At 48.1% G+C, this 24,395-nt stretch overlaps 1 protein-coding gene across 1 annotated transcript in view; it reads left to right on the top strand.

The window, feature by feature from the left end:
• Bcr (BCR activator of RhoGEF and GTPase) overlaps positions 1-24,395 on the top strand; it is a 128,607-nt gene that overhangs the window by 41,769 nt on the left and 62,443 nt on the right. The gene's annotated exons all lie outside the window — the stretch shown is intronic.

Genomic DNA, 24,395 nt, shown 5'->3' with positions numbered 1-24,395 from the left:
GTTTCATTTGTTACCACGGATCAAGGCCATGAAGGACATTCTTTTTTGTCTCAGTGCATGTTACCTGCACTGGTGGGTCCTTGACAGCATTTAAATGCCTGAGCGGAGAGGAAGAGTTTCCCTGAGCTGCTTTGCAAGTTTCTAGGCCTATGGTGACTTCCAGAAACAACCAGGTTGAGGAAATGTGGGGAGGATGGTGGGTTGAGACTTCTCCCCGTCACTTACATTCAGTTGGGCCCACTTCCTGTTTTATGAAGTTTTCCTGGACCGCAGCCCAGTCACTGGCTTAGAGGTATCACGTATAGCTCCTTGCATGATGCAGTAGCATGGTTAATGTGGTTTGGATATGAAGGATCCCTCAAAAGGCTCATGTATTAAAGGGACAGTCCCCAGTTGGTAGCATTATTCTAGACCAGTGGTTCTCAACCCTCCCGGTGCTGTGACCCCTTAATACAGTTCCTCATGTCATGGTGACCCCCCCAACCATAAAATTGTTTACATTGCTACTTCGTAACTGTAATGTTGCTACGTTATGAATCATAATGTAAATATCTGTGTTTTCTGATGGTCTTAGGTGACCCCTGTGAAAGGGTCATTTGACAACCCCCATTGGGTCGTGACCCAGAGTTTGAGAACCACTGTCCTAGTAGGTTCTGGAAACTTTAGAAAGGGGGCCTAGGTGGAGGAAGTAGGTCACTGGGTGTTCTTTTGTGGCCTTTACCTGGGCTGTGTTTCGTTTGTTCTCTCTCTGCTACCCTGCTGCCATGGTTGAACCGCTCTGTCTGCTGCACTTCCCACCAGAGTGGACTGATGGCCCTGGGGACCGAGCTAAAAGACCCCCCCCCCCCCTTAAGCTGTCTTCTCGGTTACTTGGCTGAAGCAATGAACAAGTCTAACTAATACAGTGGAGTAGTGGAGCCCATACAGCGAGGCTCGTGAAACTCAGAATGCTTCTGTATTTCTAGAAATACAGAATTATAGCTCTTGGCTGCAAAAGTTTGCTGGTCTCAGGTTGAAGATGGCATATTAACGTGGAGAGACCCCAGGGTAGTATTTTCTCTCTAGAGAGTCTCTTCCTCCTCCAGCAGTTTTATTTTTGGCTTGGCTTCATATTGATAGTGCAGGTTCCCCGGGCTGTATGTAATGTGAAAGGAATTGAGAAGCAAGCACTAGGCGACGTCTTATTGGAGTCAGGGCGGTGAAGGTTAGATTTGGTTGAGAGAACAGGCCAAGGCCAGAGCATACAATAGTACTGACTGCATCTGGTGATTAGAAATCAATGTGGCGGTGCTGGAGAGATGGCTCAGCATCTAAGGGCACTGGCTGTTCTTCCAGAAGACCTGGGTTCAATTCCCAGCACCTACATGGCGACCTACAACAGCCTATAACTCTACCTCCAGGAGATCTGACACCCTCATACAGATATACGTGCAAGCAAAATACCAATGCACATAAAATAAAATAAATAAAACAAGGAGGAGGAGGAGGAGGAGGAGGGAGAAAAAGAAGCAGTGTGGCTTCTGGGACAAGATCCTTTGTAACCTAGCAAACTGCCTGCCTTGAGCACATCTCACCTCAGTCATTTTAAAGTTTCTTCAGGCCCAGAAACATTACACATCCTGAGCCGCCTGAGTGGGCTGACGGTGGAAAGTGGAGCCTTCAGGAAAGCATTTGAGGAGCAGGTTGATTAATGAGTGCCATTTACAAATGGTGCCACTGCTTTCCTCCCTACCATATGCCCAGTGCCACACAAGACACTTGTTCTCACATTCCGTCTCCAACAGCTCTACAGAGTACTTCCCATCATCCCCGGTTGCTTCCAGAGGCTCCAGGGAGGGTGTCTCTCTTACATGACTGTCCATCCCTCTACATAGAGAAGGGGGAAATTAACCAGAAAAACAGACATCCTGAGGACTTCAGGAAGGACGTCTTGACTGCAGGCATGGTTGAACAGTAAGATTAGCTCTCTGTCGGGAGAGTGTGACTGATTCCCATCAGGGAAAAGCTTTGGAAAGGAAAGGCCGTTTCCAGGGCTGTGTTCAGCTGTGTGGTGAAAGGGCATTGACTGATGGCTGCTGGGAGATGACCTCTTCTGACTCAGCAGTTTGCTTGTACGGAATTCTTTCCTGGTTCACATGATAATGCACTGGGCCCCTTTTGATCGCCCAAGCCCAGAGTTATTGGAGATTTGGTTTCTCGGGAGTTTGTAGCATCTAAGAAATCTAGAAGGCTGGACCATCTCAGGAAGTCCTTGTGCCTATTGCACTGTGGCCCCAATCTGCCTCTGTCTTTGTCAGCTCCAGGCTCTTTTTACTGCATGATCTGGTCAGCACTAAGATGGCTAATGGTGTGGGGGACGGGGGAAGGGAGAGGAAGTGTTAACCCATAGGTGGCATGGGATTGGTCCATTTCTTTTAAGTTGTCATAGTGTAGACTCACAAAACATCAGGAATGGAGGAGACCTCAATCTCCTGCTGATCCCGACCTGAAAGGACACCAGGGCAACAATAAAACAACTCCATGTATCTACACTACTGGATGGAACCTTAACAGTTTTGTTTTGTTTTTTTCTTCCGCTCCTTCTGAAAAAGCTTCTTCCTTTAGATGCTGCTTTTCTCTGCTTTTATGATTCCTGGCCTTACCTTCCTTATCATCCTTTTGGATTTCTTTCTCTGGTTTTGTTTTGTTTTGGTATGGAAATTTACTGACTTGAGATTTTTCTTTTTTTCTAATACAAGCATTTGATAACTGCAAATGCACATTTACCCCCAAAACACTGTGTTTAATGCATTGTTCAACTTGGGATATAGTCTGTTTTTATTTTCACTCACTTTAAACCATTTTCTTGCCTTCCTCAAGACTGCCTTTTTGATCTACAGATTAGTGTTAGTGTTTAATAGCAGTGTCCAGGTCTTTAGTTTTTTTTTTTTAATTTAGAGATTTCTCTATTAATCTACTTATTATTATTATTATTATTATTAGTATTTATTTATTTATTTATTTATTTTTTTGTCTCTGAGACAGGTTCTCACTCTGTAACCCAAACCAGTTTGAAACTTATTGTGTGACCCAGACTGGCCTCAAACTCATGTAATTTTCTTGCTTATGTCTCCTATTGCTGTTTTAATAAATTATAGCAATCTTAGCAACTTAAAACAGCAAAATAGACCTAGGATATTGCTCAGGGCCAGAGCACTTGCCTAGCATGTGGGTCCCAGCACAGTGCAGCATACAGATGTCACAACCATACCTAATATCTTACAGCTCTGGAAGTCAGGAGTTCACACTGGGCTGCACAGGGCCAGCTCTTGTTCCCTTTTTTTTTTTTTCTAGGACAGTCTTCATTTTGCCTGTGTTCCTGATGGATGCTTTTGCCCGCTACAGCATTCTAGATTAATGGTCCTTTAGCCCTTTAAAGCATTTCATTCAGGGCTGGCTTGATGGCTCAGTCGGTAAAGGCACTTGCCCCCAGATCTGCCTGCCCGAGTTTAATTCCTGGGAACCACACGGTAGAAGCTGAGTGTACGCGTTATGTTTGACTGCCACGTGTGCACTGGCACCCACTTGTGTCCCAGTCCACCCTGAGCTGCAGGAGTCTGCCCCCATGGGCCTCACTTTCCAAGCACTTAACACAACAAAGAAGACGCTAGAAAGTTGGGATGCTCTGACGTTGGTATTTCAACTGACTCACACCCACTATCATACTCCAGGTCCAGTGGGAAAATGCTTCTAATGAGGTGACAATAGTCTCAGGTGGTAATCAGGTGACCATGCACTGTCCCCAGAACAAGAGCAGCAGGACAGCTGATGGGTGGCGGGGGGCGGGGTGGCCGGTGTGTCCTGTACCCTTTCTGCTCATTTCCCAGGACTCCGAGGTGGGCGCCATTTTCCCATCTTCACAGATGAAGAAATGAGAACTATAGGAGAATAAGAAGCCCTGCATGTAAACTAATGGAATCCCTTGAGATTTTGTGCCCTGGGATAATAGTAAGAATAGACTGGGGACTTGGGGGAGGGGACCAGACACAATAGAAGTGTGAACGAATTCCCTTTTGGGTCATTAATTTCATTGAAGGTAGACTCCCAAATTTTCTATCAGCGCATTAGGGGATTTTTGTTTTGTTTTGTTTTATTTTGTTGTTTTTTTGAGATAGGGTTTCACTGTGTAACAGCCCTGGCTGTCCTGGAGCTCACTCTGTAGACCAGGCTGGCCTGGAGCTCACAGAGATCCGCCTGCCTCTCTCTCCTGAGTGCTGGGGTAAAAGACGTGTGCCACCACTGCCCAGCATGTTGGTGATTTTAAAGAGGATTTAAAAGCTATTCCCGATAGATGATTTAAGATGTATTAGTATCCGAGGTGGTTGGGAAAGTTTTCATATGAAAAGAAGCAGGGCTAAGGTACTTGTAGACCACGTGCTAACAGAGGTTGATCCCTAAGACCTAGTCAGCCCTCTAGCAACCAAGATGGTAGTAGCCTAAATAAATAAAGACATTGCATGTTTCAAGAAATGTAATTATTTTCTGAGTCTTGTCTTCAGGCCCCCGTAAGTTGGGGAGGGAAGCACACGGTCACTTGACTGTTACCTCGCATACAGTGTGTTGTTTCTCTGATTGTCAAAAGGCTGTTTTTCTTACCTGTGATTTTCAGCACTTTGACTGGAATATTCTGTCCCCTATGGCTTTGCTTACCCTCTTTGGGGGTTATTATATTTCTGGGCTTTACAGATTTGTGTCTTTCATCAAATTTGGGAACTGCTTAGCTACTATTGCTTCAAATGTTTTTCTATCCTCTCTCAGCACTGTGACTCCTGAAATATAAAATCTTTTTTTAATATATATTTTATTAGCTATTAGAAAATACTAGATCTTTTGATGGAGTCCTGTAGATTTCTGAGATTTTTTTCTACTGTTGTTTACACCAGTAAACAATAAATTTTTTTTATTTATCAAGAATTTTGTTCTTGTTCCCTGGGTTTCCCACTGTTGTGGTGCTGTGGACTAAACCCTATGCCTTGTGTGTGGTGGGCAAGTGCTCTACCATTCCTGAGGCTATAGCCTTAGTCCTCTGGGGCTTTTGCATGTTTCGTAGCTTTTATTTGTATGCTGAGAACTCCCGTCTCCCCTCTTTTCATTATTTCAAGCATCTTTCTTTGCTCCTCTTCAGTGGCAGTTACAGTAGGTGCTTTAGAGGTTTTCTCCTGATACTCCTGACATTTGGGTTGTGTGTTGGTACTTGATGTCTTCTTTTGACATTTGTTTGATTGCCTGCTTGATTGTCAATTAATTTGGGGTAGTGTCTTGCACATTTTGAATAGTATGTTATGAGGTCCTGGATCCTTTTTCCAGGGTTTAAGTAGGAAGTCAGCCAAGGTAGAAACAGATTGCGCATCCTGGCCCGTTTTCTGGCTCTGATTCTATTGTCCATTCTGCCATGTACCGCCCTGGGGTCAGTCCGCAGCCTGTGCTGTGCTGCGCTGTGGACTGTGGTGATTCCACACACACGCAGCTGGGCATAGGATGAGGCTTGTCTTCACATGTAGACGTAAAAGATCTTTTTTTTCTGGATCCTCCTTCTCCACAAACCTCCATCCATTCACCCTCTGATCCATCCTTTCAGGTACTAGACATACAGCAATTTCACCTCCCCTTACAGTGTGTGGGCTCTACCCTCAGAGTCTCCTGCCTCTGTGCCAGTGAAGAAGAGCAAGGGCCCTGCCTCTTCAGTGGCATCGCCTCGTGGAATGAGACCGCCAAAGCTTCTGGGGGCCCCTGCTGCCTCATCCGTGGGAAGGAAGACAGATGCCCTGCTTTTGCTAGTATTCACTTGTAGCAAGACGGGACTCAAGAGCGTTCAACCTCCTGCAGGATCCCCTCTGGTCCTCTGGCTGGCAGACACAGGGCTTTCTGCATGGCTGGCGTTTAATTTTCATGTTTGTATCTGTCAGTGGTTTTGGGTCACTCTGGTGCCAACAAGAGGCAAAATAAATAAACAAACAAACAAATACATGAAGTCATTGGCAGGGCATTTCCTCTATCTATTTTTTGAGTCTTGTGATGGCAGTATCATGTGTTTTATCCAGAAATTTTGGATGTTACGTATAGTTGGTTGTTTTTTATTCTTTGGGGACCTGCCACCTAGCTCCAAAATAAATACATGGAAACTTAATCTTACCTGTGAATGCCTGGCCTTATTAGGTTGACTTTTTTCTAGCCAGCTTTTCTTAACTTAAATTATCCTGTCTACTTTTTGCCTCTGGGTTTTTTTTTTTTCCTCTTTTAACCATTCTTTATTCTATATATCTTTCTTTCCTCCTTACTCCATGGCTGGATGTGTGGCTGGGTGGCTGGCCCCTGGTGTCCTCTTCTCCTCCTTTTCTCGCTCCTCCTCCTTCCTCTCCTGTTTCTCTCTCCTGCCTGGCTATTGGCCGTTCAGTTCTTTAGTAGACCAATTAGGTGTTTTAGACAGACACAGTACCACAGCTTCACAGAGTTAAACAAATGCAACAGGAAAGAATGAATGCAACACATCTTTGCATCATTAAACAAATGTTCCACCGCATAAATGAATGTAACACATCCTAAACTATATTCCACAGCAGTTAGGTTCATGGGGGGAGGTATGCCTTCTTACCTGGAACTCAAAAGTTGAAGCTCTCTTTCTTTCTTGGTTTGAGAAAGGGTCTGCTGTGTAGCCCAGGCTGGCCTAGACCTTACTATCCTCCTACCGCTGCTTCCCAGATGCTAGGATTACAGACATGTGCATCTGACTCCAGCATCTACTTTGTGTTCCTGTGTGTGTTGGGGGATAGGGTAGGGTAGGCAGCTTGGAAACAGTATCTTGTTGTGCAGTCCTTCCTGGCCTCATACTCCAGAGTGCTGGGATTATAGGCACGTACTACCACACCCAGCTTTCAGCTCCTACTTTTTAAAGAAAAGTGACATTGATTGTGGGGCAGAGCACACGTGTGCCACAGAGTGCATGTGGACAACTTGTAGAAATCTTTTTCTTTCCTTCCACCTTGTGGGCGTCAGGGATCAAACCTAGTTTCATCAGACCTGTCAGCAAGTGTCTGTACTCAGTGAACCATCTTACCAGCCCAGCCTTTACATTTAAATACCATTTTTTTTCTGTGTGTGATGGTACTCTCTGGACAGATCTTCTTCTTAGCACTCTGAGGCTGGTAGCCTATGTTTTTCATTTCTGCCTTTCACGGTAACTTTCCATGACCCTTCTTGAGTCCCTTTAGTCTGGTCTCGGCTGAGGCTGGCGCTGTGATTCAGACCTGTCCATGGAGTCTATATTTTCTTCTCCCAGTCTGACTGGCTGGAGCGGTTTCTAGTTTGTGAGGCCCCTGGGCCCATCATAAATGCCATTACTCCAGAGTTCAACAGGAACTCGGATACCAGAATACCCTGTCCACACCTGAGCACCAGGTCCCCCAAATTGTAATGGCTGTGGAAGTGAAAAGGCACCTCAAAATGTGGAACTAATATTGAGGTCTAAGTTACCATGCTGAAAGGAAGACCCTAAGTTCGGAAGTTGGGAGACCAGACACGGGAGGGCCTTAAGGACAAGCCGTCTTCAGACTCCCTGAGGTTGACCAGATGGAGTAGTCGTGCAAGGCAGAGCCAGTGAACAGAGGGCAGAAGGGCCCAGATAAAGATCCAGAAGACCCTAGGGTCTTCTTGGAGCCCCCCCCCCAGCTCTAAATAGGAGCAGATTCACCCCCCTGAACGGGATGTACGTATGGGAGTAGGTGGGGACATAATTTATAGGTCCATGTGTTCCACGGGCACTGCCAGATGGTATCCAGGGATCCAGGGAAGGATGCACCACACATTCCTGATAAATTCCATGGCTGCTCTCCACAGCAAAGAGAAGGGAACAGGGTCAGCCTAGATGGTGGGCAGAACAGAGGCCATTCGGCCCCAGCACAGGGCTGCGGGAGTCCGTGGCCCTCCCAGCCCTGCCCGGCACAGGCTGCTGGTTGGTACCCTTTTTAAAAAAGGTGTGGAGGTGTGCCTCTGTGCCAGTAAAGCGGGTAAGTTGGCTCTATAGCAACCCCTCCCCGCCCCCCCTTCCATTAGAAACCAAGAGCAGCAGCTTCCATCTCCATAGCACCTACCCCATTCCAGGCTGTTACTCCTGATCTATCACGGACGGCCCTTTTAGGGTTCCCATGACTCATCTCAGTTGACAAAGGACCTGGGAGAGAAACAGTAACTCATCTGGTGCGTTAATGGCCAGGCATCGTGAGGGTGGGACCTGGAGTGGTTTGACAGATGGTTCTGGACTCTGCAGTGCACTCTGCACCAGGGGCCCATTCCCTGCCAGAGCACCGCCCCCCCCCCAACAACTGCACAGGATGGTTGCTCTGGGTGTGGGGCTGGCTTTGGACTGGGAAGAAGGAAGGCCTGGCATGCATGCAGCGTAGCTGGGAGGGGAGGCAGTTTCTGAGAATCTGTGGGTAGGAAATACGATATTTCCCTAAGTCTTCCTGTATCTGGGGCCTGAAGTATTTCTCCCACTGGCAATGAGGATGGGCTCTGAAGTTAATGTACATGCACATGATTGTGCCTCACCCACAAGGACCATTAAGTCAGGCAGTAGACGTTAATAGCAGTACCTGGAGCAGAACAGGCATAGGGCAATCTACGGGATGCCACTGAATAAAGCAAGAGGAGGCAAAAAGGGAAAATGAGTTCTCTGCCATCTATATGGAGAGGTAAAACAGGGAAAAGGTCTCTCTCTCTCTCTCTCTCTCTCTCTCTCTCTCTCTCTCTCTCTCTCTCTCTCTCTCTCTCTCTCTCGATAGAATTTCTCTGTGTAGCCCAGGCTGTCCTGGAACTAACTCTGTAGACCAGGCTGGCCTCAAACTCACAGAGATCTGCCTGCCTCTGCCTCCCAAGTGCTGGGATTAAAGGCCTGTGTAGCAGGACTCTTAAAAGTTCTTATTAATAAAATCAAACCTAAGGCCAGTTATTGGGGTGAAAGCTGGAAGATCAGAGAAGCAGAACAAGCCACAGCCACCTCACCTCGCCAGTTCCTCAGCTGATCCTATTTCCTCAGACTGGAAGCCTCTGAGTCCTCATCCAGAATGGGTCTCAGCTGAACTGTAGCTCAAAAGCCTAAAAGCTTAACCAGCCAAATGCTTCTAGTTTCTGATCTATCTATATCTAATCTATATCTATATCTATATCTATATCTATATCTATATCTATATCTATATCTATATCTATATCTATATATTTCTGTTTTTGCCATCACTCCCTGGGATTAAAGGCATGTGTCACCATGCCTGGCTGTTTCCAATGTGGCCTTGAACTCCCAGAGATCCAGAGGGATTTCTGCCTCTGGAATGCTGGGATTAAGGGTGTGTGCTACCACTGCCTATCCTCTATGTTTAATATTGTGGCTGTCCTGTTCTCTGACCCCAGATAAGTTTATTAGGGTGCACAATATTTTGGGGAACACAATACCACCCACCACAGGCCTGTGCCTGGAAAAGGTTTCTAATGAAAGATTTTTGAACTTTAAAAAAATGTTCACAGTGCCTACTTGTCCTTCGTGTGTGCGCGCGCACACACACACACACACACACACACACACACACACACACACACACACACACTAGAATGCACATGTGGAAGTGAGAGGACAACTTGTGGGAGTCAGTTTTTGCCTTCTACCATATGGGTCCTGGAGACGGAGCTCAAACTCAAGTTGTGAGGCTTGGAGACAAGTGCCTACCAGGGAAAGCTATCTTGCCAGCCTTAATAAAATACTTTAATTAAAAAAAAAAAAGAGTGTCTGTGAGCAGTGAGGGCCCTGTAGGAAAACACTGTCTCTTGGAGTCCTCAACATCTCTAAGCAGTGCCCTGTGGGAGCTTCCTGTGGGCCACGGGCTACTTGGATGCTCATTTCTTTTTCTTTCTTTCTTTCTTTTTTTTTGGATGCTCATTTCTTGCAAAGACCTCCGAGCAGCTTGTGCAGACTTGGGGCTCTGGCTGCGTCTCCATGTTGCACCCACTGGTCCTCTTCCTGGCGGAAGCAGGCTGCCTTGTTTGTCCTCCCAATGGTGACAGGCTGTTCTTGTTTGGAAACAGAAAAGATAGCGTCACTGCCTTCTTTTGCTTTGTTATTCTATTTCCCTCCTGTCCTAAAACATAAAGCCAGCGCCAGTGGTGTGTTTATAGCGCCAGGTTCTGTGTACGTACATGGTGGACATCCCCCTGGTCCTTAGGAAGCGTGGTGACCTCACCTACCTCAGGATGTGTACCTTCTTGGGTCTCAACCTGTGTGTCACGAACGACCCTTTCACGGGGGCGGCATTATCAGATCTCCTGAATATCAGATATTTACAATACGATTCATAACAGTAGTATAATTACAGTTATGAAGTAGCCACGAAAATAACTTCATGGTTGTGGGAGGGTCACCACAACATGAGGAACTGTATTAAAGGGTCACAGCATCAGGAAGGTTGAGAACTGTTTTAGGGGCTCCTGGGAAAAGGAAGAGGTCAGCCAGAGGGACTGGACACAAGGTATGGGAGGCTTTCTGGTGGTCAGTAACCAAGAACGTCACTTTGGGTTTTTGCGATTCATTCCCAATGAGCCCAGCCTATTCACCGTGCAGATGTGCTGAGCTCTAGTGTAAGTCCTCTAGAAGGTGTCAGCTGTGGCCATGGATGTAAACATCCCTCTCCTTTCCTCCCCTCCCCTCCTTCCCCCTTCCTTCCTCCTCCCCTCCCTCCTCCTCCCCTCCCTTCCTTCTACCTCTCTTCTTCTCCTCCCTCCTTCCTCCCTCTCTCCTCCCTCCTCCCTCCCTCCCTCCTTCCCTCCTCCTCCCCTCCCTCCTCTTCTCCCCTCCTCCTCCCCTCCTTCCTCCTTCCCTCCCTCCTCCTCTCCTCCCTCCTCTTCTCCCTCCTCCTCCTCTTCTCTTTTGTCTCATGTAACCTGAGCAGGATTTGAACATCAGTAGTTGAGAATGACCTCCTTCTGATCCTCCTGATCTCCCTCCCTGGGTTTATAGGCGTGCCCCCACCACACGTGGACCATGCAGTGCTGGAGATCAAACCCAGGGTCTCACACATGCTAGACAAGCATTCCACCAACTGGCTGCATCTCCAGTCCTGTGCGTTTTTTCATCTGACATTTTTACAGAGACCCTGGCCCTGCCGGACTCTCGGGAGACTGCCATTTATTTATATTATTTATTTGTATCTTATCAACTCAAAACATCTTTAAAAAGTCTCCTGTATGTCAGGTGCCCCACCCCTCCCCTGGCCTCACGGTCTACTGTGAGTTTGGCTAGCCTGGTGTCTTCCCTGGCTCAGCCATAGTAGACAGGCTCTCTCTCAGTGGTTCTGCACATGTGTAGTTGCTGGCTTACTGGTTTAGATCTGAGCACCTAATTAGTGGTGTGCTCTACAAATGGTCCATGGTTTTTAAACGCTCATCAGCCTGCAGAAGGACCAGAATGGGCCCTTGTCTTAGGGAATACTAAAAGTTGAAAGAAAATCCATAATCTAGATGTGAGTATTGGAGTGGGAGGATGCTGTGAAGAATGAGAGAAAGATCTCTGGAGAATGCCCCCTGGCCCAGGCTGCAGGAGCAAGAGTCAGTTATGACTCTCAGGGAAAGGAACAGTGGGTTAGAAAGATGGGTAGGATCCATAGACCCAGCAGATATGAGGTAGGTGTGAGCCAAGCTCTGGAGTGGAGCATTCGGGGGCCCAGGCTCGTCAGGCTGCGGTGTGCACTGGAAATCAGTAGCCAGTACGAGGCACTGGGCCACATGTCTGAGCTAGGGTGGAACCAGGGCTAAGCTCAGGGCTCAGAGGGCCTTGGAGCCTAAGGCAGCCTGAGGCTGCGGACAGCTGGGAGAAGGGTACGCGGACACAGCCTGCCCTCCGCCCTGAGGGGCCAGTTAGACAGGGTCTACAACTCAGCCGTATCTACATCAGTACTTTGTCCTGAATGCTCTTGATTTTTTTCAGCTGGGATGAGGATAAACACCAGCAGAAATCAGGCCCCCATTTCATCTCCATCTCTTCAGCCTTGAAAGCATTTCTGCCTAACCTCCCGAGGCAGAATCCTGAGTATAAAGCTTGTGTGAGCGCCTCCCAGGAAGAGAACAACCCTAGAGTCGAGAAGGAGTCATGATCAAATCTGCGTGTTCTCAGACACGAACGAGGTGCAAAGGGGGCCTCTGGGTGACGCTCAGAACACAGGTCTGTTTATACATCAGATTTGTCAGCCTCAAGTCTGTTCGGGCTTTAGTAAAAGTACTGCAAACCGGGTGATCGTTTCTCCGCCCGAGAGGCAGTGGGCTGAGATCAAGGTGTTGGCAGATATGGTGCCTGGTCAGGACCCTTCTTTCTGGTGCATTGACTGGTCTTCTCACTGTGTCTTCCCGTGGTGGAAGGGTGAGAGAGTACTCTGGGGTCCCAGAAAAGTACCATTCCCCCTCAATAAGCATTCCACCCTCCTGTCCTGTCCACTTTCCCTAAGGTCTCACCCCCAAATACTAGGGATTAAGTTTCAACATGTGAATTTTAAAGAGACGCAAACATGTCGTCTGTAGCAAGCGACATCTCACACAGTGCCTCCTCCACAAAGCTGAGGGATGTTGCCCGTGAGAGCTGGCAACGCCTCTGGGACTGGTAGCCGTGGTGGCTTATGGAGGCCTTTGGGGGCGCTTCAGTTCGAGGCGCTCCAGATACCACCTTGCAACACAACGACCAGCCCCGCCCCCTCCCCCCCCCCCCCCCCAGTGCACGTGGACAGTAGCTTCCTTCTTTGAGTCTTTGAGCCCCGGGATTCCAATGCATGCCACTCTGGTCCTCTCACAGCTCTCTCTTCCCAGGCTTTAGGACTCCATCCTGCAACACCAGTGCATTCTTGGTGGAGCTGTGAGACATGTGCATTGCCAGTGTGCTGCTGACTCAGCAGGTGGAAGCAGACTGATGGTCGTCGGTCAGCTGTCCAGATACTGATGGCCATCAGTCAGCTGTCCAAATAGATCAGTCCACCACCCTTCTAAATACATGGTCCATGCTCTGCCGCTGACCACTCCTGTGCTCCAGTCACGAACAGAGCAAAATTCAGCAAAAAAGGGCAACACACCATGTGCACAGCCCAGATGCAAAGCATGGGGTATGGGGAGCCCTGGGTGCAAGCAGCTCTGGGCTTTCTTCCTGAAAACGGAGGTGACTAGTGTCTGCCAGACACTGGTATGAAATTGATGGTTGCTACTGCTATCCTTTGCCAGGGGCTGGTGGTAGCCCCTCCAGAGGGAGGTCGGTGGGCTGGAACAGGGACCTTTGGAAGTGGGCTGGGATTAGCTTGTATGTGAGAAGTGTGCAGGAAGCCTGAGTGTCTTTGACTCAACCTAAATAAGCTGCCAACTCTGCAAGGCGCCGAGGACGGAGGTGGCTGTTGAGGCAAGGTGGTCCAGTAGAGTCCAGCTGTTACTTTACTACTTGGAGATTTTCTGTGAGCCTGCGTCGGATACCTTCTTAGCACCCCTCCAGACGCCTCGGCTCCCGGTGGGTCCCACAGTTCTGGAGGAAGGCCTCTTCCTGATACTATTCCAACTGATGACGTAAGGACTCCGTCACAGAGAGAAGTGGTCCAGCTGCTCCTCCTTGGAGTCTCAGAGGCTAGCTTTCCCTGGAGAGTACTTTACGAATGGAATGCAGCCCAGCTGTCATCAGGACCTGCTCACCTGACTGGTCTGGCAGGTGACTGAGTGTGGGCCCTGAGTGGGTGTGGGAGTGTCTGGCAGCTGTGTTTGTCAGGGACGGCTCAGGCCTGTGAATCCCTTCTCCCTGGAGGAAGCAGGCTGGGAGCCAGGCCTGGTTCCCCAGCCTGACTGACCAAGGAGTGACAGGTGGGTCTTGGAACAGATTGTCACACCCTTGATGACAACTGGGATTATCACCATGAGTGGTAATTCCAATGTGACGGTTTTGAGTTTCAGGTCCAGAGCCAAGCTCTCTGTCCCCTCTTGCATCTGGACAAAGGGATCCTTACTGGCTGGCTTTCTGGCTCATTTCTCAGCCATCTGCAGAGACTTTCTTTGGCCTGCAGAGCTTGGAGCCCTGCAGAGTTCCTCTCCAGCCCAGTTTGTGCCTGAGAAGAGAGATCTGGAAACACCTGGTATCTGAGAAAGTGGGAAAGAGGACCTTTGTAGATAAGTGGCCAGTATATACCGTGGGCATTACAGGCTCCGTTGACCTTTTCTGGTAGGCTACGAGTGCTGTGCCCGGATGATTCTCTGGCCCACAAAAGCCTTAGAACCCTATAGGTAGATGCTGCTATGATTTTGATATGTAACCCCAAAGATTTGAATGTTAGAAATCTGGCCTCCAGTGTAGCAATGCTGATCAGTAATGGGCTTTTTAGAGGTGAGACCCAGTAGGAGTTGGTTAAGATATTGGGCAAGTGACTCTTGGGTTAGTTCTCACGGGACTCTACATTAGATCCAACAGTGGGTTATCCTAGGAGAAGGCACCAGCCCCTTCTCCTCTCTGGCATTCTCCAGTGGTGCTCTGCTCCATTAGTCAGACTTTTTATCACCGGAATGAAAGTGTCCAAGAAAGCAAGCGAGGAAGGAAGGATTCATTTCGGCTTATGGTTTCTGAGGTTTTAGTCCATGGTCATCTGCTGCCTTTGTTTCTAGGTCATTGTCAAGACAGAAGCCTTATAGAGAAAAGACACAATAGAGGAAAAGCTTTGTCTTTGGCAGTGAAGCGAAGGGGAGTGGAACCCAGAGGAAGGGGCCAAAGACAATGAATAGCTCCTAAGAATAGTGACCTGTTTCTCCCACCGAGCCTTAACTCCTGTAGTTTATACCACCTCCCAAAAGCTGGGGACTAAGCTTTTAACACTTAGGGGAATATTTCCTATGTATACTGTAACAGATGCCACCCACCGTGATACGAAACAGTTAGGGGAACCCTCAACAGAGCCACACCTACCCCATGCTCACTGTGAGCTAAATAATCTTTTTTTTTTTTTTAATTTTTTTTTTATAAGTCCTTGCCCTCTGGTGTTGCATTATAGCACCAGAAGACAGACTTAGGCAGTTGCTGTGAGCCCCACCAGCACGTGGACCTTGCCACGTTTTATAAGTGGAGCTGGTTTAAGACAGTGAAAGAAGAGTTTCCGCACACTAAAGAAGCTAAGCAAGAGAAGACCATAGAGTTTTCCAGAAGGGAGCCACATAGTGGCGATAACTATCCACGCCCTCCCTGGATGGGACGAATACCCAGTTTGCAGTCACTGTTTTAAGTGATGCTTCTAGGTGCTTCCTCCTTCGGGTAGGGGAGTGGTGGTTTACTTGTTACCCCCCAGGGCATATGGGTAAGAGTGTCTGTCATTAGCCTCATTTCACTAATGGGAATGTTGAGATGAAAAGAATCTCTGACTCCTCCCCGATCCCTGCAAGACCAGTTTGTTTATTGTTTTTTTCTTTTTCAGGGAAATTGTTGAAGGAGATAGGGAACAAAAAGGATTATATGTCTCCTAACAGATACCTGTTTAATAAAAAAACAAACAAACAAAAAAAGAGTTCCCAGGGGAGAATCCGTTTATGCTAGGCTAGCAGACCCTGCCACCTTTTGATCTGTCCCTTGGCTTTTGACATCTGCCCACGTATCCTATGCCATAAGTTATTGGCATTAAACACAGAACATCACTTGCACACACCCTACCCTGTTCCCGGAAGCCTCGGTCCAGTTCAGTTCACGAATGCGCCAAGTTGAGGATCCAGCCTAGAGTATGACCAAACCTTCTGCTATTAATGATTAACTGGAAGACCACCTTAGGCCTCCACTTGGAGACCTAGCTGTGGCTCTCAGGGCATGTCGCGCCCATGGCCGGCTGGTTAGAGTCCTGTTTCCATGGGCAGGTGGTAATTAGGAAGTGGTTCCTTGGTGCTGGGGTCTGAGTTCCTCTGTAGGCCATGTGTTGATCTAGAAAGGCTGCGTAACAAAAAACAACAAACAGTGTAGCTCCAAAAATAGTTCCTTGTCTCGTACTTTGGAAAACTAAAGAGCTTCAGGATGGGGCTGGTCGCCAGCCTGACCAACTCCCACAGGATTAGAGAGTTGGTACTTTTCAGCCTTTCTCCCTACCTCTGGGGGAGGGACAAGGGGCTGGAGAGCGAGTCAGTCATGCCTCATAAAAAAAAAAAAGAACCTAAACATCGGGGTTCAGAGAGCTTCCAAGTGAACATCTGGAGAGGCATGGAAGGCCCCGGTACAGCCTTGGGATATATACCCTGCCCTGGGTACTCTTCCATTTGCCAGTTGTCTTTTGTGTCCTTTATGTCTGGCAGTGGGGACCAGAGATGCAGCCCTTGGTTTCTGCCAGTAGCCCGCCTCATAGAAGTCTCCAGAGACTCCTGACTGCACTGCAGAAGAGAATTTAAAACAAACTAATGTGATGCAGAGTTGGAGTTTGTTAATGAAAGGTTTTAGCATAAAGGGACAGTGCATACCGGGTGTGGCTATGGCCTCCTCCTCCGGGAAATTCTCCTTCGACCTGGAGTGTCTCAACTGTAGCCACGTATGTGACTGGGGTGGGTGGACTTCTGGAGTGATGCTGTTCAAAGGGTTTCTAGAAACTTGCTCTTTTTAAATCATGATGTCTCAAGTGCATGGGATAGGATTGTGGGTTCCTAGAATCCTAAAAAGTAGGTTAAAAGGGCCAAAGGAATCCTTACTCAATGCAGGTCACTAGGAAGTGAAAACATGTTTTAACTGTAAACAGAGTTTGTAATTTTGTTTGTGAGGTTCTCATAAAATTACGTGTTTATAGCCAGGAAAGGAATAAGGTTAAGTACAAAGGTCACATTGATATTTGAACATTCTTATTTGGAATATTGCTAGTCAAAAAAAATTACGTAGGCAATATTCATGGTAGATTTTATTAGTTGTGACAAAATCATTGACTCTCAGCTGCTAGGAGACTTCACCCAGGCCCAGGGTCCCCTGTCTGTAGAAAGTTCTCCAAAAAAAATCTAGGCTAGTCTAGTAAATTACTGTACCAGGAGAACAGTGAGGCAGAAACAAAGACCTATACTGCTTAGTGGCTGGTCACTCACAAGTCCCAGGTAGCCTCAACATTTGATTGACGGGAGTTCAGGACTGAACCCTTACCTGTGAAGTCCAGGTAATAACAGATTGGAACAAAACCGAGGTCACTCAGTTGATGTCCCAAGAAGTGGACGGTTGCTTGATGTAGAGGAACGCCCCCTATACTTCTCCTGAGTGGTCTTTGAGGACAAGAGCCCAGCAGAGTCATAGTAATTGGATAATCTATGGAGGTGGCACCCGAAGAGCCTTAATTATGTCTGTCCCAACCAAATAAGATTCTAATCACCTTACAGGTTCAGAGGTAGGAAATGGAAATCCTCTTTTTTTTTTTTTTTTTTTTTTCTTTTAAACAGCAGTAGGAACAGAACCTAGAGCTTTGCACGTATACTCCAGCCCTGAGTAACATTCTCAGCCCAAGGAAGTGTTTTTTGGGAGGATTACCCCTGGGCCGATTATGGCCTGCTGTTGGCCTTTGTGTTCAGGACAGAGCATGTCTGCCTCTCCCAACCCTCCCTCAGATTCTGTAGTCATTTCCTCAGCTTCCTCTCTTGGTGACCTTGGCGTGGTTGTCTTGATGTACATCTCCCATGGTTCCAAGGGGGAGGGGCCGTGTGTGGTCCCATTACATCCGCAACACAGGTGTTAAATGCAGCACGTGTCTTGGCTGAGATAGGTGCCACGTTCATTTGTGAGGTTCCAAGAAGTTTTTCTTAACCTTGTTGACCTAAAAAAATAAAAAGCCAAGTGGTTCAAGAAACAGTAATTAAATCACTCTTCCCACGGCAATGGGCTGCTGTCTTTTCCTAGCTGGGATTTCCACCCTTGGTTACCCCACCCTGGCACCAGCCAGTTTTCAGCCTGGGGCCTCGAGCCTCAGATTATTTTTTCCTGCCTCCAGTGTCTAGATTTTTTAGACACTGGAGATTTTTAAGATTTTTTGAGTGTTCTGGATGCCAGGTGTATAAGTGGGGGTGGGGTGTATGTCTCAGTTACTTTTCTATTTCTGGGAAGATGCCACAACCAAGGCAACATATGGAAGAATTGACTGGAGGCTTACCGTTTCAGAGGGTGAATCTGTGATCATCATCATAGGGAGCCTGGTGGCAGGCAGACATGGTACTGGAGCAGTAGCTGAGAGCCTTCATCTCAGCCTCCAAGCATCACAGAGAGAGAGGGAGAAACTTGGGAGGGCATGGGCTTTTGAAGCCTCCAAGCCCAACCCCCAGGGACACACCCCTTCGAAGGCCACACCTTCTAATCCTTCCCAAGCACCAACTGGGGACCAACTATTCAAACATAGGAGCCTATGAGGGCCTTTCTCACTCAGACCACCTTGGGAAGGGTGCTTGCCCACATTGTGGGTACACTCAGCTGGTGGAAGATGTCCTGCAAAATTGGCCTTTTGATAGTTCAGATTCTTCAGCCACCTGGAACCCAGGCCCTGAGTAGACAGCCGTGCAGCTTATATGGGTCAGCCTCTAAGACAGTGGTTCTCAGCCTGTGGGTTGCAACCCCTTGACAAACCTCTATCCCCCCAAAATATTTATATTATAATTCATAACAGCAGCAAAATTATAGTTAATGAAGTAGCCACAAAAATAGTTTTATGGTTGGGGGGTCCCCACAGCATGAGGAACTGTACTAAAGGGTCTCAGGTTGAGAACCACTGGGCTAAGAAAACAAAGCACTAGAAACGTCATCCCTCCTGTAGGGCAAACAGGGCTACCTGGAGAGCCAGGGCAACAGGCCCTGAGCAGGGCACACTCAGGCCCCTCCTGACTGGCATTCTGCAACCCGTCTGGGTGGTAGTTAGGGCTTAGCCAGCCTCAGGGCTTTCTGTGTGGCACACGCTGATTCATGACCGTGACCTCTCCCTGCCCAGGCAACCGGGGATTTCCATGCTTGGGAACTGGCCAGAAATGGTGATGCCATTTTTAGGGATGCAGTGCAAGGGCTAAGAGGCCCAGGATTGGGGGCTCACGGTGCCCCTCTTCTTAAGATAGTGCTCTCGCCATGGCCTTGTGGCCAAGTGGGTGAGGGATGTCTCCTTTATAGAGTTTTGACTTGGCTTGATTGCCAATGCAAGAGGGACAGCTGCCAACCTAACAGGAGGAGAAAGCAGAAAACCCACTGAAACCAGCAACAGACCCAAGTGCAGTGGCCATTTGCTGCTTGTGGTGGCCCGGGGTTACGGCACAGATGGCTGGTTCTCTTGTCTGTTTCCAATAGCACTCTTGGCCTTTCAGAAAACTGTTAGATTTGGCTTTTGTATTTTTAAGACAGTGACTCATGTAGCTTAAGCTGTCTGCAAGCCTCCTGCCCTAAGCTCCCTGAGGAGCTAAGCTCATAGAGGATGGCGTTGTGAGCCCAATTCATTTTTAATCGAGGTAAAATTCATATAGCATGAAAGTCATCGTGTGTGTGTGTGTGTGTGTGTGTGTGTGTGTGTGTGTGTGTGTGTGTGAGAGAGAGAGAGAGAGAGAGAGAGAGAGAGAGAGAGAGAGAGAGAGAGAGAGAGAGAGAGAATGAATACTGTTTTCTCCAGGTTAGCCTCAACCTCACTGTATAGCCCAGGCTCTTGAATTTGTAATCCTTCTGCCTTAGCCTTCCAAATATTGGAATTACATGTCTAAACCACCAGATCTAGCTCAGAATTAATTAAAGCAAGCAGTTGGGTGTTACACAGTCAGTTTTAACCAACAGTCTTAGAGATTTCTATCGCTGTGATGAAGCACCATGACCAAAAACAAGTTGGGGAGGAAAGGGTTTATTTGGCTTACACTTCAGCATTGCTGTTCATCACCGAAGGAAGTCAGGACAGGAACTCAAACAGGGCAGGAACCTGGGAGCAGGAGCTGAGGCAGAAGCCATTGAGGGGTGCTGCTTACTGGCTTGCTCAGCCTGCTTTCTTATAGAACCCAGGACCTCCAGTCTAGGGATGGCACCTCTTGGGCCCTCCCACATCAATCACTAATCAAGAAAATGCTAAATAGCTAGATTTTATGGAGGCATTTTCTCAATCGAGGCTCCCTCCTTTCAGGTAACTCCAGCTTGTGTCAAGTTGACATAAAACTATGGAACACACCAGCCTCCATCGGTTTGGTTCCACGGTTCTCCGCCCCACCCCACCCCCACCCCAACACCAAACGTCATACTCACAAAGCAGTCCCTAACCTACTTCCTGTAACTTTCTGTGTCCTTGGTGGATACATCACGTGGATGGAACCGTGATATGTGACCCTTTCTGACTCTTACTGACTCTTATCACTGAGCATAATATCCTCAAGGCTCATCCATCTTGTAGCTTACGTCAGATCATCTTAAAGCCCATAGGCCATGGTGGAAATGGATACTTGGATTGATTCTGCTTTTTGACCATGGTGTACCTTCACTCTTGGTTTTTACCAGCAGCGGGGCTCTCACCCAGGCAAGCTTCCCACCACTGCCGCCCAAAGCTCCATGAACAGTGGCTTCTGTGAACATCACAACACACGTTTTTGTTTAATCATCCGAGTAAACAACTTTCTAGTCTCCTTAGTCACGTAGGTAATAGAATTGCTAGATCACATGGTTACCAGCACAGAATTTTAGGGCTATCTTCTCTTTGGAATGTGCTTGGAAAGTGACAGAGTAGGCACTAGAGGTTAAGCCTAGAGCCTCAGGCATGCTAAGCTGTATCTCTAGAACCCTCTTTATCGTTCATTTTGAAGTAGGGTCTCACTGAGTTGCCCAGACTGACCTTGAAGTCACCTCATAGCTCAGGCATTGCCTGAACTTTATCATCATCCTGCTTTAGCCTCCTCAGTGCTGGGGTAACAAGCCTAGTCCAACAGGCTGTGCTGGTGTGCATACAATTGTGTGTGTGCACGCGTGCGTGCGTGCGTGCGTGCGTGCGTGTGTGTGTGTGTGTGTGTGTGTGTGTGTGCACGTACATATGTACCGAGGGCCTTGCTTACGCTAGGCAGACTTCCTACGCCAGCCCATGAAGTAGAGTTTTATAAGAGCTGCTTTGGCATCCATATTTCATATGAATGGGCTTCCCCCCATTACAGGCAGGTCCCGGTCACCCCTTCCAGTAGTGCACCTGTTTCACAATTTCCCGTCTTCCCCCTCCTTCCGGTTCCTGCAATATCTGCCTCAAATATCTGCCTCCCTGGGGGGCAGGTATATGGCCACTTCCCTGGGTGGTCGTAGAGTAGGTGGAGGCACCAACTGAATTTGCCCTACTAACCCCACACGTCACGCCGATGGCCAAGATATGCCTTAGTGACACCCCAGAGCTAGTGCCTGGTTGCTTTAAACCTACCAATTAAAACTCCATTAGGAAAATGTTTGGATCACACCCTGGGCCAATAGGGGTTTAGGCTCATGCATAATATGCCCTCCTTCTCCTGCTTCCTGCTTTCTCTCTGCAGACTCCCTGACCTCTCTGTGTGTGGGTCCCAGGCATGCTGTGTACACCCTCGGGAGCTGTCAGGTGTTGCTCCTCATCAGTGAAGGAGTTCCCTACATCTTAAAGGATCTTAAATTGCAATAGTCATAGGTGGACTTGAATGTAATCAGACTCTAAAACTCTGTCAGAAAAATGGGAATTCATGCCCGCCAAGGTGTCTGTGTACATCCACAGAATGTGTAAAAGATTGCAACGCCAGGAAGAGCCCTGGGAAGTGCCTGGCAAAAGGGAGCAAGTAGGTGTTTTCCACCTTGCTTCTTGCAAAAGCTGAGGTGTAGCAGGAATCTTAAAAGTTCTTATTAATAAAATCAAACCCGAGGCCAGTTATTGGGGTCAATGCTGGTAGATCAGAGAGACAGAACAAGCCACAGCTATCTCACCTTGCCAATTCCTCAGCTGGTCCTGTTTCCTCAGACTGGAAGCTTCTGTGTCCTCATCCCAATCGCTCTCAGCTGAACTGCTGCTTAAAAGTCTGAATGCTTAACCAGCCACATGTTTAACCAGCCAAAATCTTCTAGTTTCTGGTCCTCACGCCTTATATATCTTTTTGCTTTCTACCACCACTCCCTGGGATTAAAGGCTGGCTTTCTGGGATTAAAGGCATGTCACCATGCTTGGCTATTTCCAGTGTGGCCTTGAACTCACAGAGATCCAGAGGGATTTCTATCTCTGGAATGCTAGGATTAAAGGTGTGAGTGCTACCATTTTCTAGCCTTTGTATCTAGTGGCTGTCTGTTCTCTGACCCCAGATAAATTTATTAGAGTACACAATATTTTGGGGAACACAATACCACCACACTGAGGCTTTCCCATTGTTAGGAAACTTAGCTCCGGATAGCGCCATGGGTACTGTGCAAAGTACTGCTCCAAAATAAAGGAAGAGCCCTATAGATGACCAGGCTTGCATTCCTGATTTACAGCCCTCTTCCCAAGCTAAAGTCAGCTTTTGGTACACAGGGTTCTGGGAGAAGGCTCTAGACTATAGTCTGTGCTCACAGGGTCTGGAACTAGCTCTAACTGCGGTGAGACTTGGACCTGCCTGCCCAGCAGATTTCTAAGCCTGTAACTGGAGCGGTCTGCCTACCAAAGGATGGGAGCAACTGTCTATAAAGACAGCCATCACCAGCAGTGTACAGTGCACCCTGGCGAGGGTGCAGAGGCAGAGCTGAGAGGAGGGTGGGAGCTGGGGAAACCTTCCTGGCACAGCTGGATGTCTGATCTGTTCTCACTTTTGGAATACGGGAGGCCACGCTGCCACAGCTGAGCTGCTGCCCCAGCCCCAGTTCTCCCAGTATGCCTTCCCAGTGTGTTCCAGTGAATGGGTTGTCTGGCCCTCTCAGTCTGTTCCCATAGCCTGGGAAGGCAGGGCTAAGAACACGGCCATGTTCCTCCTGAGTTCAGGTGCCCGGATCATTCTGGAAGTTTCGAAGAGGGCGGACACAGCTCGGTTCCTGGATCACCTGCGACTCAGGCAGCAGGAGGAGCAACCTGAGGAGTCTGGGTTGTTAGGTGGGCTGGCACAGCCCAGCAGGGGACCTCCTGGTCTGTGGGTCTCACCCTGGGAAGGTGAAATGTCCACATTGTTCCTACTCCACAGTGGTGGACAAGCCCTTGCCAAGCAGTTGATGCTCCTGTCAGGCTGCTCAAGGAGTTCACTGTGCCCCAGACATGGAATCCTGCAGTTCATGTGCAGTGACCCCTGGGACAAGTCTGACCCTGATGTTCTTACTGGGTTGATTACTACCCAGTGTTGACTTGACCTTGGACATGAGTCCATGTAGTCAGTGGAAGCCACAGGGAGCAGACGCAAGGCATCCTGTCAGATGATGAAGAGGATGTCGGCTGCTGAAAAGATGGCCGTAGGAAAAGAGCAAGACTGTCAAAAGATTCTTAGGAATATTTAGCCGACACTGGGCCCTTGTCTATGCTGTCTGTGGTGAAGGGTCCATTCCATTGAAAAATACAAGCTAGAAGGGTCCATCCATTCCATTGAAAAACACAAGCTAGAAGGGTCCATTCCATTGAAAAATACAAGCTAGAAGGGTCCATTCCATTGAAAAACACAAGCTAGAAAGGTCCATTCCATTGAGAAATACAAGCTAGAAGGGTCCAGTCCATTGAGAAATACAAGCTAGAAGGGCCCATTCCATTGAAAAAATACAAACTAGAAGGGTCCATTCCATTGAAAAATACAATGGTATTTCAGTTGCTAGAGTGCTTGCAAGCCTTGGGTCATCCCCCCCTCCCCTGCACCACATAAATCTGGTAGAGGGTTGCATGTCCCTAATCTCAGAGGTGGAGGCAGGAAGTCCAGGAGTTCAAGGTCATCCTCAGCCTCATAGTGAATTGTATGTAGGACATAGGCCAGCCTGAGAGACATGAGACCCTATTTCAGCAAAATGGAAGGAAGGAATCTCAAACTGGGAATGGTTCAGAGAGGAGCTACAGGTGGCCAACAGGTCTTGTCATCCAGCCTTGAGGTGTGTGTGTGTGGTGGTGTGGGGTATATTCTTTCCTATGACTAGAGCTTCGCCAGCCACGAGGCTCTTCTAGAATGGACCCCCTCTGTCCTTGTGCTGTATTCGGGTTGGGATAAAGGGGGTCTGGGCTGTAGTTCAGGTTCCTCAGGTCAGGACCACCAGACCTTGCTGGTGATCGCTGTTCACAGTTGCCAGTTCTTGTACCTGGGCTGGCCTGCTGTCCTATGGCCTCAGGCTTGGACCTGTTGCAAACTGTAGGCAACCATGGATAGCTGATGTCACAGCATCCTCTGTCTCTAAAAGATGTACCTCACTGTTTGTCAGGATCACTAGGAAAGCACCCTGATCCCCACCC

The sequence above is a fragment of the Peromyscus maniculatus genome, chromosome 21 (genome assembly GCF_049852395.1).
Source record: "Peromyscus maniculatus bairdii isolate BWxNUB_F1_BW_parent chromosome 21, HU_Pman_BW_mat_3.1, whole genome shotgun sequence".
Classification (NCBI taxonomy): Eukaryota; Metazoa; Chordata; class Mammalia; order Rodentia; family Cricetidae; genus Peromyscus; species Peromyscus maniculatus.
The sequence above is the reverse complement of the archived record's forward strand: the minus strand, read 5'-3'. Positions and strand labels throughout refer to the sequence as shown.